Raw genomic sequence first — 12,804 nt, 5'->3', positions numbered from 1 at the left:
TATATGTATAGCAAGCAAGATCATCACTCATCGAGATTTACAATGAGATTTACAAGAAGAAGAAATATGTATATTCGTATATTAATTACTTCTTCGTGGTATCAACAGTCCTTTATTATGAGATCATAATTTAAATGACACTACGTTAAACCAATATTTAAATCCTATGTTTAATTTGTATTTGGTTTTTATTTGTGTTTTTTTAGTTGTTTTCTTGTATTCTCATTTGTAGTTTCAGTGCCTTAATTTTTACTGTAATGTTGTGTCACTTATTTGGGACATAAATAAATAAATAATATTTAGGTAGGTAAGTCAGAAATGCCTACTGAGCGCTCTAATACCTTGGTACTAAATGGAAAAAAGAAGTGACGTCATGGGATCCCTTATGGAATAAACATGTAGGTAAGTGTTTTTATCTATTTTTATAAAGCCGCGAATTACATAGGTATATAGAGGAGAGATATTAGGTAAAAAAAATTAACTACTGTAAACTGTTTTTTTTTGTTCTAATATCAATTTCGCGATGTCTGACATTGGGTTTAGATAAGTAAATATATAGTACCTATTAAAAAGATTAACACTTGTGTCAAGATCCTCAGGTAAGTATTAGGGCGTTGTAATTTGTGACCGACATTTACCCGCCCTTCACCTAAATATGGGTTCTCATTCTCATGTAGTGGTTATTATGGTTTAATGTGCTCTACGTACTAGTAAAATATTAATAATAAATGAAGGTACTTGGCAGGTTCAATATCTTTCCTTTTGCGTAATAAGTGTAAAACATTGTGTGACATGAAAGAGATTAAAATTGTAAACTCGACTTATAAAACGCGTTGGCCTCACATCGTGTTTCTATTGATTATAATTATAAATTTTTCCCATACCTCCCTTATTGCACAATGTAATTATTCCACAAACTGGTGAGACGTCTAACGTCTGCGATGGATTATAATATATAGAAACATATAATCCATCGCAGACGTTAGACGTCTCACCAGTTTATGTTATAATTATGTTTCTACATATAATCCATGCGACGTTGCTTGTAGCTTTGTTATACTTTCAAATAAAGCTCTGCAGGTATACTAAGTAAGCGGTTTTTTGATCTCGCTAAGAAACGTGAACAGTATTTAATTTCGCACAGGAGCTTTCTTTATTTTGTACACATTTATTTTCACATGAATTCTTAAGAAGATAAAATGGTCTACAAAAGGCTCTTTGAAATATAATAAATATTTTTGTTTTCAAGAATGTCGTAAATGTAAGAGAACAAAGAATGAGATACATATAACGCTCTAACTTCCTCAGTTGTTTTATCGAGTGAGTGAGTGGATCTTGAAAAGAAAACATGTAATATTAATAAAAATACGGTGGTATAAGGTTAAGAGCGCCCACTCTTAGAATGAAATAAATGTAACCTGATACTTATATACAATAAAAAACTTTGAACTTTTTAACATAAACATACCTATATATTTACTATTAAAAAAGTCTAACTCGCTCTCAGTGTAGCATCGCATCCTCAGTTACTGCTTCAGAGCCCAGTATTCTACGAAATTATTTTTTAGACATATCTTAGGCACTGGTCCCACCGCGAGCTAGTAAGCTATGAGCTATCGGCTATAAACACGAACAAAAGATAAGCACTCCCGTGTAAATAAAAGAGACACGGCGATATTTATAGCTCACCGCTGGGCGAGTAACTATACATATCGCCGTGTCTCTTTTATTTACACGGGAGTGCTTATCTTTTGTTCGTGTTTATAGCCGATAGCTCATAGCTTACTAGCTCGCGGTGGGACCAGTGCCTTATGTACTGGGCTATTAAATAGTTTTAATAATATATATCGTTTGAAATTATCACAAACACGTCATTTGTTTTGCATTGTAATATGGCTAAATTGAAATATAAAGAGTTTATTTTCATTTTACCAATATCTAAATTGAACATTTCCAGAATCGTTGCAGAAAAAATGTATTATCACGCTCTTCCTGTGGGTTGCACTGCGCTGCCTTGAAGGCCGCGGTGTAATCTCCTTAATATCCAAGACCGTGCTATTTGCAATCAGTTACTGAGCAAGGGAGAGCTATCACCTCGGGCCAAAGAAAGCTTAAACCATAAAGTGTGTTCGTGCTAGTATGTTTTTGATGTTGTGTTCATTTTCATGCAGCATGTTTTTAATAACGCGCAGCAGCTATAGTTCCATAAAAAAATTTACAGTTTGATGCAAGTGTGTAAGGTACGTACGAGTCCCAAGAAGTCTTTATTAATGCGGAAGGAGCAAAAAGTATATCATATATCAGTAGAATAAGGCATCAAGACTAAAACACAGATTATTGCCAAATCTACTTTTACATTGGTTATGATATGGTTGGTTAAGGTAAACGCTAGTCCGCTGCTGGCGGCACCCTAGTAGGTTACGGTTTTTATAATGTTACGGTGTTTATATGTATTGTGTATTGTATTGTATGTGTTATTATATTATGAAAGACGAATAAAAAGAGAATAATAATTAATAATAAAGCTCAGTAACTCACGACCTCGCGTTACACTGAGTGAGATTTAAGACAGTAAGTAGAATGACTTTTTAACCCGACTACGGCAAAGAAAATGTCGATTGTAGGAGTTATTTATATGTGGCTGGGTATGTTTGTATCCTTTTGTGTGTTGCATCGTAACGTCGACACTCGACTGTTTGATACCAATGTACATAATTAAATTTTGATGAAATATGTGACAACAATTTATTTTACGGGCTGAGTGATATGTATAATATTATGCGCGTCCAGGCATCCTCCCGACGTTTTCCTTGACAGAATAGCAATTAGGTATTAATAAATATAAAATTACATTTCGTATATAGATTCGGACCAATCTAACTGTACACAAAATTGATTAGTGTAAAGTGATACCATACCATAAACGTAAAACTTCCATAAAAATAGAATTTCCACACTTTGTGACGTCAAAGTTGGTGCAGTTAGCTTAAACGGACTTTTAGTTCCGAGAAGAGCCACAGTTGAAACCCATAACCTCCGATATAAAAGCAGCTCGCTTCACCGCTCGGCTACCAATGCATCATCAAAATGCATAATATTAAGGTAAACGTACTAGTGCTCGACATGCTAATGCCCAATAGATGACACCTTGCTGTCACCTCTATTTACAATGACTCAAGTATCAAGTACCTTACGTATGACTACATTTATATACAAATCCTGATTAATTTTTCGGACGTAGCTAAATTTATCCTTAAAGGCAAGCTTGGTAAATGATACACCCGCATAAATTAAATAACAACACCCTAAATCTCTGTCAAAGGAAATATTCCAGGATCGTGATATGCATATTTATACAGAAGCACAATTTTAACTATGTAAATCCCGTATAAAAATTCAGAGTGTATGAATAATTACCAGAGTCACATATTGATAGGTAAAATATTTAAAGAGTTATTTATGTACTTAGATAAATCAAGCAAGTAGTTTGGTAGTTCAGTGCCTTCAGTGGTCCGGAATCCTTAACTACGTTTTCTATTCTAATCATCTTTATACCTAGGTACTAGACTATTGTCGATAATACTATATATATTTTGCTAGTTTTAAGAAGAGAGTGTCCAAAGCTACCTTACATGAATGTACCTACACTAGACTTACGTGAAACTATACATAAAACATGACACAAATATAAATAACCTTTCACCTGACGATATGACGTAATTTATTATTGTAGTGGATCCCTGGGCGCCCGCGGGCGGTGCGGTTCGCAAATAGAAAGTGCACAGTCGCGATGTAAATGTCGCTCGGTGACCGCCCGGACGCGGTTATTTCTGGATGACACGGTGCGACCGACCTAAAAATTCTATCATTAACCGTCTATGAATTAATTAATAATATTTTAAAACATATAATTATAGTTGCACTATTTCGCAAATAAAAACATGTTGGTCAAGTTGCCCAGCCTGTATATTTTTAATATATTTGTTGTTATATAGGTATATCTTTAAATAATTTGTACGTAATATTGAGCCGAAACAAATCTAAGAAGATTAATAGAAGGTGTAGGTGATACATTTTTAATTCAGTTGTTGTTATGTCTATAAATAAAGTGTGTCATATGTAATTCTATTATTGCCTGGGCCGAATAAAATCCAATAAGGTCAATGGATGTTGATGGTGATGTATTTTTAAATCACTGCTGTGGCGTTGATGCCGCCACTATACTTATCTGTCAATTTCCTTTAAAGAATGAGTGACGGATTGAATGCCATAATCGCGGCAATAATGCGGCGCGGTGGCGGCCAACGTCTTTAATTTTATTCATAGGTACTTAAGGTACAGTCGATGTCAAAGATATGTTTACACTTTTCGCCTTATTATAATGGAGTAAGGTGCAAAAGTGTAAACACATCTTTGACGTCGTTTATACTGCGCCCGTGTCAAGGGCGCAGCGGTAACGTCGCGCCACGCACCAGTATTTAATGCAGCTGCAGTTGCCATCCGAACTTCACTTTTAAGGTGCAGTGATTTGTCAGTTCAGGTCCTTCTCCGAACGCAGTTCGCTGAGAAGTGAGCGGACGGCCGTGCGTGCCATATTATAACATTTAAAAATTAAGGTGGAATAAAGAAACTCACATAAATAAATAATTAAATATATACATACAATATACTATTGGTTATAATTATATTTAAGACAAGTGCATAGTATAAATACATACAAACATGAACGCTGAAAACAATACACCCTTTTTTTTGGGCAGTCGTGTAAAAAAGTAATCGATGAGTTCGATCAAAAAATAACATTAGGTACGCATTTTTGGAAGCAATTTTTTTAAGGGTACGTTAAAGACCTATGATCATGATTAAGTTCTATCAAGAAGTTACTAGACAAAGATCTCAATATTGTTATTAATGTTTTTGGGAACCGTATTACGATCTAAACACGATTGAAACAATATGACCTTAACGATTTTTTAAGAACTCTACTGGCTGAACCTACAGCACCCTTAAAGCACTAGCTTAAAAGTAACATTTTACAAGTAAGACATTAACTTAAATATTAAAGAATATACCTAATGTACAGACACGAAGCCACACAAATGAAACAAAGAGATTTTCGATTAAACGTTCAATCAACTAGATTGAACAGGGAATATTAACTCATTCCATTACTTATTTTTATTTTCTTCCCTATTCTTATTTCAATTTCGTGTTCACTTTTAGCATCTTGTATTTAACTATATCCTAACTAAATACTACTCACATCTGAGAATGTATTTTTGTCTTAATTTAATACAAGTTTATTAACCATTTAATATCGTTGACTATTACAGATTACCTAAGTCATTAAGTCCACTATTTGTCCTTCTGCCGTATTAACTTCAAGATATTTACAAGAGACGACACATACTAGATCCATTCTAGATACGTTATAGTTTAGATATCAACTAGTTCTCTTTTGCAGCGCAATTCGGGCAACCAATGTCACTTTTACGTTAGATAGAGTAAGATATCTATTAGATGTGAATTAGATCTCTAGATAAGTCATATCCTGTGGAAATCGTTCAAGAGTATCTCTAGAATCGCGCAAATGTCAAATTTGACAGGTTAGATCTTAAACATATCGTTATCGTATCTTGGTGATGTCTAATAGATGTATATTTCTAAATCCGAATCCGGCCCCTTATTTTAAATTGTGCTATGTATAAAGATTCATTAAAAGAGATGATTACAATAAGATTATAATAGCCCTCTTAAAACAACAAATCCCCATAATTAGACAAAGCCCGCCATTTGTAAAATGTTGTATAGGTACAGAGATAGGTAATAATTAAAAAGCTTCCCAAGCAATTTTAAACTATAATAAAACAATAGTTTAACATGTTTCTGTCATCTCCTTTTGGAATAAATAGACTTTGGAAAATAGTTAGTGTCATTAAATTTTTTTGAAAATTTTTATATACTTTCAGTAGGGAACCAATGAGATCCCTAAAACAATGAGATCTCTAATATCGTCTTTATGTTGAAATCCAACAAAGGGTGTATTTTTATTGCCTTTGAACGTATATTAGTCTTACCAGTTCTAAATGAAATAATAAAGGAATTGAACATTGCAAAATAATAGTGCCAAGTAGAATACAAGACCCTCAGGTTTTCGTTCAAGGTTAAATGAAAGAGAGCGATGCATTGGATCGCCAATCTCATCCTCTCTAGGATGACCGCATAACGCGCGTTTGGAGTTCGGCACACCCGCATGTACCCACTCCACTGGATATTCAGGGATATAACACTATTTGTTCCCAGAGAGATCAATACAAATTAAATAAACTCGGATATTCGTTTACTCGCAACAAATACAAAAGGGTTTGGTGCCTGAAACAGAACCCGGTTGACTCGAACTATTTTTTCACATTTTGATTTTAGCTCCTCTCTGGGTTGTATATGTATATAAAAATACATGTATACAAATAGTTAAACTATGTAGTAAACAGGGCCCCGTTGAGCCAAGAACGCCTTTCCTTTGGTCAATCACATCGAGGATCTCCAGAACATTCTGTCGTGTTCTGTCGTCATGCTAATGCTTCCTGCGATCTTAAATACGAGTAGATAATCGGTAATTGATGACTGATGAGTCTGATGACGGCCTGATTCGAACTTTAAGATACGTCAAATAGAACGACTAGATACGATATAGATTAGATGTTAGATGTTTTTTCAAACAAAAAAGTCACTTTTGACACTGACATTATCTAATCCATATCGTATCTAGTCGCAATATTTGACGTAGGTATCTTTAAGTTCGAATCGGGCTGACTCATAGAAGAAAATTGATTAAAGTGATTCTTAAAGGTATTCAAACGTATTTTTTTCTGAAATTCAAGTTAATTATAATAATTCTACCTGACACAATGAAAAATGAGTTTGTACTTCAGAATTATTCCACGCTTATACAGTTGAATGAGTTTTTAATGTTTAGTTACAGACCTACGACTCCTACGAGTATATTGCGTTGTGGGCCAGAATTTACCTACTTAAGACATCAACATTTACATCAGACTCATTATTTTCAGTCTTTAAATATTAGAAGAGCACATTATTTATTATCTCCATAACAATTCAAAAGTATTTTTACGCTTTAAGAAGGTAAGTAATAGGTTTAGCGTTAGCGTGAGCTACTGAATATAAACTGGCTTGCTATTATCAATACTTACTTAACAAACATTTGCTTCAGACGATACCTACTAGTATAAGTGTAAAATTCAAATACAAGTTTAAAATTTCAAATTTACATTGTGGTAATTGTGACGGACCTCAAGGCTTTTTAACGTCCTGACGACCGGGTTCCAAAACTTGTTAGCTTTTTCAAGCCTATCAAGTTGACAAAGAGTCAAAAGGCATTTACTTATTTGTGTTTTCATCACAAATATTTGTTCCTGAATTATGAATGTTTTTTATTTATATATTTGTATATATGTGTTATATTATATATATGTATATTATATATATCGCCATCTAGTACCCACAACACAAGCCTTATTGAGCTTACAATGGGACTAGGTAGATCTGTGTAAAATTGTCCTGTAATATTTATCTAAATATTTATTTATTTATGTACTATGTATCAGGATGCTGGTCGTCAGGAGGTTAAATTGCTTCACTTGATGCGAATTTTTGGTATGCGACAGGAATAAGATCCCTATAATTGTGATTTATCCCGGGGCGTTTCGTAGCCTTCTCAGAGGCTCCCACGCCAGCTGCAACGAGCTCCAATGATGTTTCACTCTACTTGTACAGTAATTATATTGTAAAATCTTTTCTGCTGTCTATTTATTCAAAGTTAAACCTTTAAACTGTTCAGTACGTTAATACATTTTAACAAACGTCTTTCATTGATCCAATATTAGCATATTTATCCTCTGTATAAAATTATCAATAAACAAATGAATATAAAACAATAAAATAATAATATAATAATTAATAATACGCTCGATTACGACCACACTCGCTTTCGGTAAAATGCCCGAAAAATTATTACATTGCATTATAGTATACTATTTATATAAGTATGTATCTATTTTTTTTATTTAATTATTTTTAAAGATCGCTTGTTAAGAGAATACTACTACCGTTTGGCCATCCATATAAATACTCAGAAATGTCAATCACTGGAAAAAAAATACCAGGACTTGAAATACACAGAATTCTAGTTTTACAAGAAGGGCTCCAATTATAATGACCAAAAAAATAAGAAGTGGTGCGTTTTGTTTATTCTCTAGCACTGTTTATTCACTGGTAGTAAACTGTGCTCCTTCGTTCTATTTTTTAATTAATATACGAGTTAGAAGCTTTTAAAATGTACCGTAAAACGGGGTGAGTAGGTTTCGCGGGGAGAGTTGGGTTATGAATGGGGTGAGAAGGGATTTTAAGGCTACTGCTACAAAAATAATGTATTCCAATTTAAAATGGGGCTATAGTAATACGCATAATAATAAAAAAACGATCCAACAATCTTCCAAAATCACCTTTGTATGAAAAACCCTCTCACCCCAAATACGAGGCACTACGGGGTGAGGTGGGTTTTCCTCTTTATCGTCAAAGTTATGAAATGGAACTACCCAAAATAAAATACAAACTAAAATACAAACGTCCGAACCACTTATTATATACTTACACCATTCAGTTTTCACATGTAAAAATAAAATTTTATCGAGGTTTGAAAGTCAAATTTCACCCAACTCACCCCATTTTACGGTATGCGATTACTTTTTCGTTTCACTTTTATAAAACTCATGATAATATAATGATTAATATATATTTTATTAAATAATAAATATGTATTTTCCATAATTGGGACTAATAGGGTTGTTCGTGATGGATAAAGCGGTCGCTCACGGTCATCCACTTATATTAGAATATTTTATTTTCACAGCTTCAAGGGACTATATGATTAAAAAGGGGCCTGAGTATATTATTTTAATTTCAACTCGATACCTCCACGCGTTACTGAGGTTAACGGCCTGATTTGAACTTTACGAGTAATATAGGTACGTCAAAAATTAGTAAAATGTTCCATTGTGTATGTACCTAAATACCAGTGGCGGCGCGTCCATAAAAGCCGATTCCCACCGGCTTGCCTGTTTTTGGACGTTTGAGCAGAGTTGTTAAGGAAATATGTAAGCCAAATTAACCCCGGCTTGCCTATGGATATGTTTGACGCGCCGCCACTGCTAAATACCTACCTATATAGAATGTTCCTTGTTGGATAATCAGAGTTTTTGTTTTGTTTGTGAGCATAAAACAAAACTCATTTCGCAATTAATATATCAAACAATACATTTTTAGACCTAAGAAACCTGTACATATTTGTATCAAAATCCTTGGAGCTCTTCAAAACAAACAAACGCGTAATGCTCGTTTACCTAATCATACTCGTACCTAAGTACGTAAATATAAATGTTTTTTTTAACCATGAATCAACATTGGATTAAGCGATCGAAATCTCTACGGATATGGACGTAGGTAGATAGAGTTATAGCAATAAGGCTTTCCTGGACGAAGCAACCGTAACGTATGAATCGATACTAATTTTATCGACGAACGTAAATAAACGTGTTTGATGGGTTTCCGTTCCGATTTACATTATGTGCTTCACATATCTTGTCGGTTACTCGAGTGTAATTTCATGGAGGAATGATTGCGAACCTAAATAAGTTTTTCAGTTTTCAGGTTGAAAAGAGAACAGAGGAGGTGAGGTGAAAAAGTTACAAAAGGAACCTAGTACATTTACCTACTTGTACATACGCTATCAGATATATCAGGGCGTCCAAAGTGATCAAAAATATCTGAACATGCATTCTAACGCATTGATATTACAGGCATGTCTTAATATTCGGTGACGTTATACATAGTTTGACCTAATTTTTCTAGCCGTTCTGTGCGCTATACTTTTTTTTACTAGATTATAGGTAGGTTAACCTATACATAATTATTTTAAGTGTAAATACTTTGGAAAAATATGAAAATATCAGGTCAGTAACGTGACGTTACCCAGGTACCTACGTACTAGAAACTCTTCGGGCTTAGTACTCGTATTTGAAATTACGTTCGGTAATTAATTACTATAATCGATACTTTAATATTATTTTCACCACACCAGCTCGGAAAGGCTTACTTTACACTTATAGCATTTTATTCACATGTGAGGCAAAGTAATCAAATGCAAATTTTCAGTTGTTTTCTTATGTTTGCTGGTAGAATTAACTTTTAGATGATGATTTTGGATAATAAATACTCAATAACATTCATTTGGAATTGATTTGGTTTGATTTTGTTTGATATTTTACATTTAATATTTGCTTCGGGTTGGTGTGGTGAAACATTTTGTGTTTCGCTCGGGGGAAAATTTTATTTAACACTCGTGCTTTGAAACCCTCGCAACGATCAAGATTCCATTTTTCGAACCACTCGTTACGCTCCTGGTTAAATTTTGGAATTTTTTGCTTGCTCGGGTATCAATATTAGCACAAGCGGTTAAACAAAAAAAATGCGCCCTTGTAAAACAAATAACTATTTACAGACACAGGACTCAAAGTAAATTATTTTCTTAATTGCAAATTTAATAGACTACTGGGCTTCAAGTAGTTCAATACAACGGTTTACATTATACAGTGAGAAATATTTGGTATACGATTATTCACTATCCGTTATTTGGCATCTACAATATTTATAACCGCACTTACGTATGAAGAGTGGGTAAACTATGCGTTCCAAATATTCCAACACACTGCACTATTCAAATATTTACCTGCTCACATAATATACATCACAATAATAAATTAATATATAAAATGGCATTTATAAGACGTGGCAAAAACGCATACAAATTAAAATGTTATATTTTATATTGCCTATGTAATAAAACACAATAATTTTACTGTAGGTAGGTAGGTAGGTAGAGGTACCAATAAAAAAAATCCGATTTAAAAAAATACTACGTAGTTTTAAATATCAAAAATACATTAATGGTAAAAATGTATATGTACAAAAAAAAAATTTGACAGTAGCCAAATTTTAATGTGTATTCGTTTTACGAGTACACTTGATCATACTAAATATTTACAAAACCTAGAAGAGTTGCAAATATGCCAGAAAAACCAGTTATTTCAAATTTGTTCTAATTATGATACTAAATCACGCATTTAATTTTGTTCTTGTCAAAAATGTCACCCCTGCTCCTATCACAATTTTGTTAAATAATCAATCCACTGTTGAGGGTATGTGTACTTTTGGCCACTTCTAATAAACACCATTTTAGGGTTGAACACGTACATTTTAACAATGAAGAATTGGTCACCGCGGCGATGGCGTAGGGTGGGCGGGAGTCGATCGACGTACTCGCGCGTCGAAGCAGGCGCTCACTGCCGGCGCGAGAGGCGGCGCGCGCGCGGCTCCAAATATAAACGCCAACGCAATATTATTTATTACCACATTTTCGCTTAGATTGTAAAATCAGATAGTCAAGAGTGCCAGACTGGAATGTTTTTTGGCAAACATCGGGGTTTTGAATCAATGTCATCGGTTTCAAAATATTCTTTACATTTAGAAATAGGTGAGTTAAAAATTAGTAAGGTTTTTTTTTTATTTAGAAATAGGTACCTACGATAAAAATAAGTTATTCGTATCTCAAATTTATTTGTAATGCAGTTAAATACAAGTACGTAATGTATGTGATATCTGCAAAAAAGATGAACAAGTAATACGAAAGAATAACCAAATCAATAGAGATTTTTTGGGTAAGAGCTTGCCAAAAGTAATCAATTTATTTTAAGCTCTGTGGCCAAGACATTCGGCTTTTGATTGCAATACCTGACAAGCGCATGAGTCATGTTATGAACAGTACGGTCACCCCAATGAAAAGATTAATCAAACGAAGGGGTTTTCTGATCCCGGCCCTTATACTTTCCTTTATTTCAACCGAATTTGACAGTAAGTAAACACAATAAGTAAAAAGATAATTCATATAAAAGTCTTCATTAGTAAACCAAGCAATACTATTTTAAATACACTGTAAAAAACACACACAAACGCTTTTACTTTTGCTTGTGTGCCTAATGGTTGTTTGTCTCACACACCTAGAGATTTAATGACTAGCAGCTGCATTTACTGACTCGAATAGTTGGTAAATATTGTGATTAAAGACTGAAACTGAACACGTACGATCTCTCCTTGGAGTGGAAGTAGTGGAATTCAATGGTTCCAAATTTGCACTTTATGCTATCGAAGCAAACCTTTCAATTCCCTTACTGTATTCTCCGTGACCTGTATTTTTTTTAATGAATACGCTTTATACCCAACTACAGCAAATCAAATGGAGCGTTATGATTTTGAAGGGTATGTATATGAGTAGGTATGTTTGTTTATCTGTTCCCTCATAACTTCTAAAGTATAGGTATCTATCTACTTGATAGTAATAAACGTGCAAAACGTGCATCAACGTGCAAAAGTATATTTTATTTGCAGCCAGAGGCAATTTTACTATGGCATTCCGGCAAGGCCCTTTTGTAAAAATCTCCCTTCAAAAGAGCAAACAATTAGCCTCTGTTATATAACCGATACATTTTGTGAAAATGCGAAAAAAGTGCTCACTGTAAATGTTGTATGGATGCCAAGCCATTGTGGAATTCCTGGAAATGAGAAAGTTGATCGACTGGCCCGCGGATGCTGTTTGTTTCTGGTGATACAGGTGGGGTTATAATTTATGCACTTTTAAAACATAGATAGAAATAAAACTATACAAGATATTCT

At 33.9% G+C, this 12,804-nt stretch overlaps 1 protein-coding gene across 2 annotated transcripts in view; it reads right to left on the bottom strand.

Moving 5' to 3' along the window:
* LOC134667962 (D-beta-hydroxybutyrate dehydrogenase, mitochondrial) overlaps window positions 1-11,444 on the bottom strand; it is a 75,517-nt gene extending 64,073 nt beyond the window's left edge. Inside the window, exon 1 of one of the 2 annotated variants that reach the window (XM_063525396.1) lies at window positions 11,329-11,444. The gene's annotated coding sequence lies outside the window, so the exon portion shown is untranslated. Of the gene's footprint in view, window positions 1-3,696; window positions 3,716-11,328 lie in introns of those variants that run through there. The other variant, XM_063525398.1, reaches the window with a different exon arrangement.
* Between the last annotated feature and the right edge of the window lie 1,360 nt (window positions 11,445-12,804).

This window comes from Cydia fagiglandana, chromosome 10 (assembly GCF_963556715.1).
Source record: "Cydia fagiglandana chromosome 10, ilCydFagi1.1, whole genome shotgun sequence".
NCBI classification, from domain to species: domain Eukaryota; kingdom Metazoa; phylum Arthropoda; class Insecta; order Lepidoptera; family Tortricidae; genus Cydia; species Cydia fagiglandana.
This window is presented reverse-complemented; position numbering and strand designations above follow the sequence as displayed.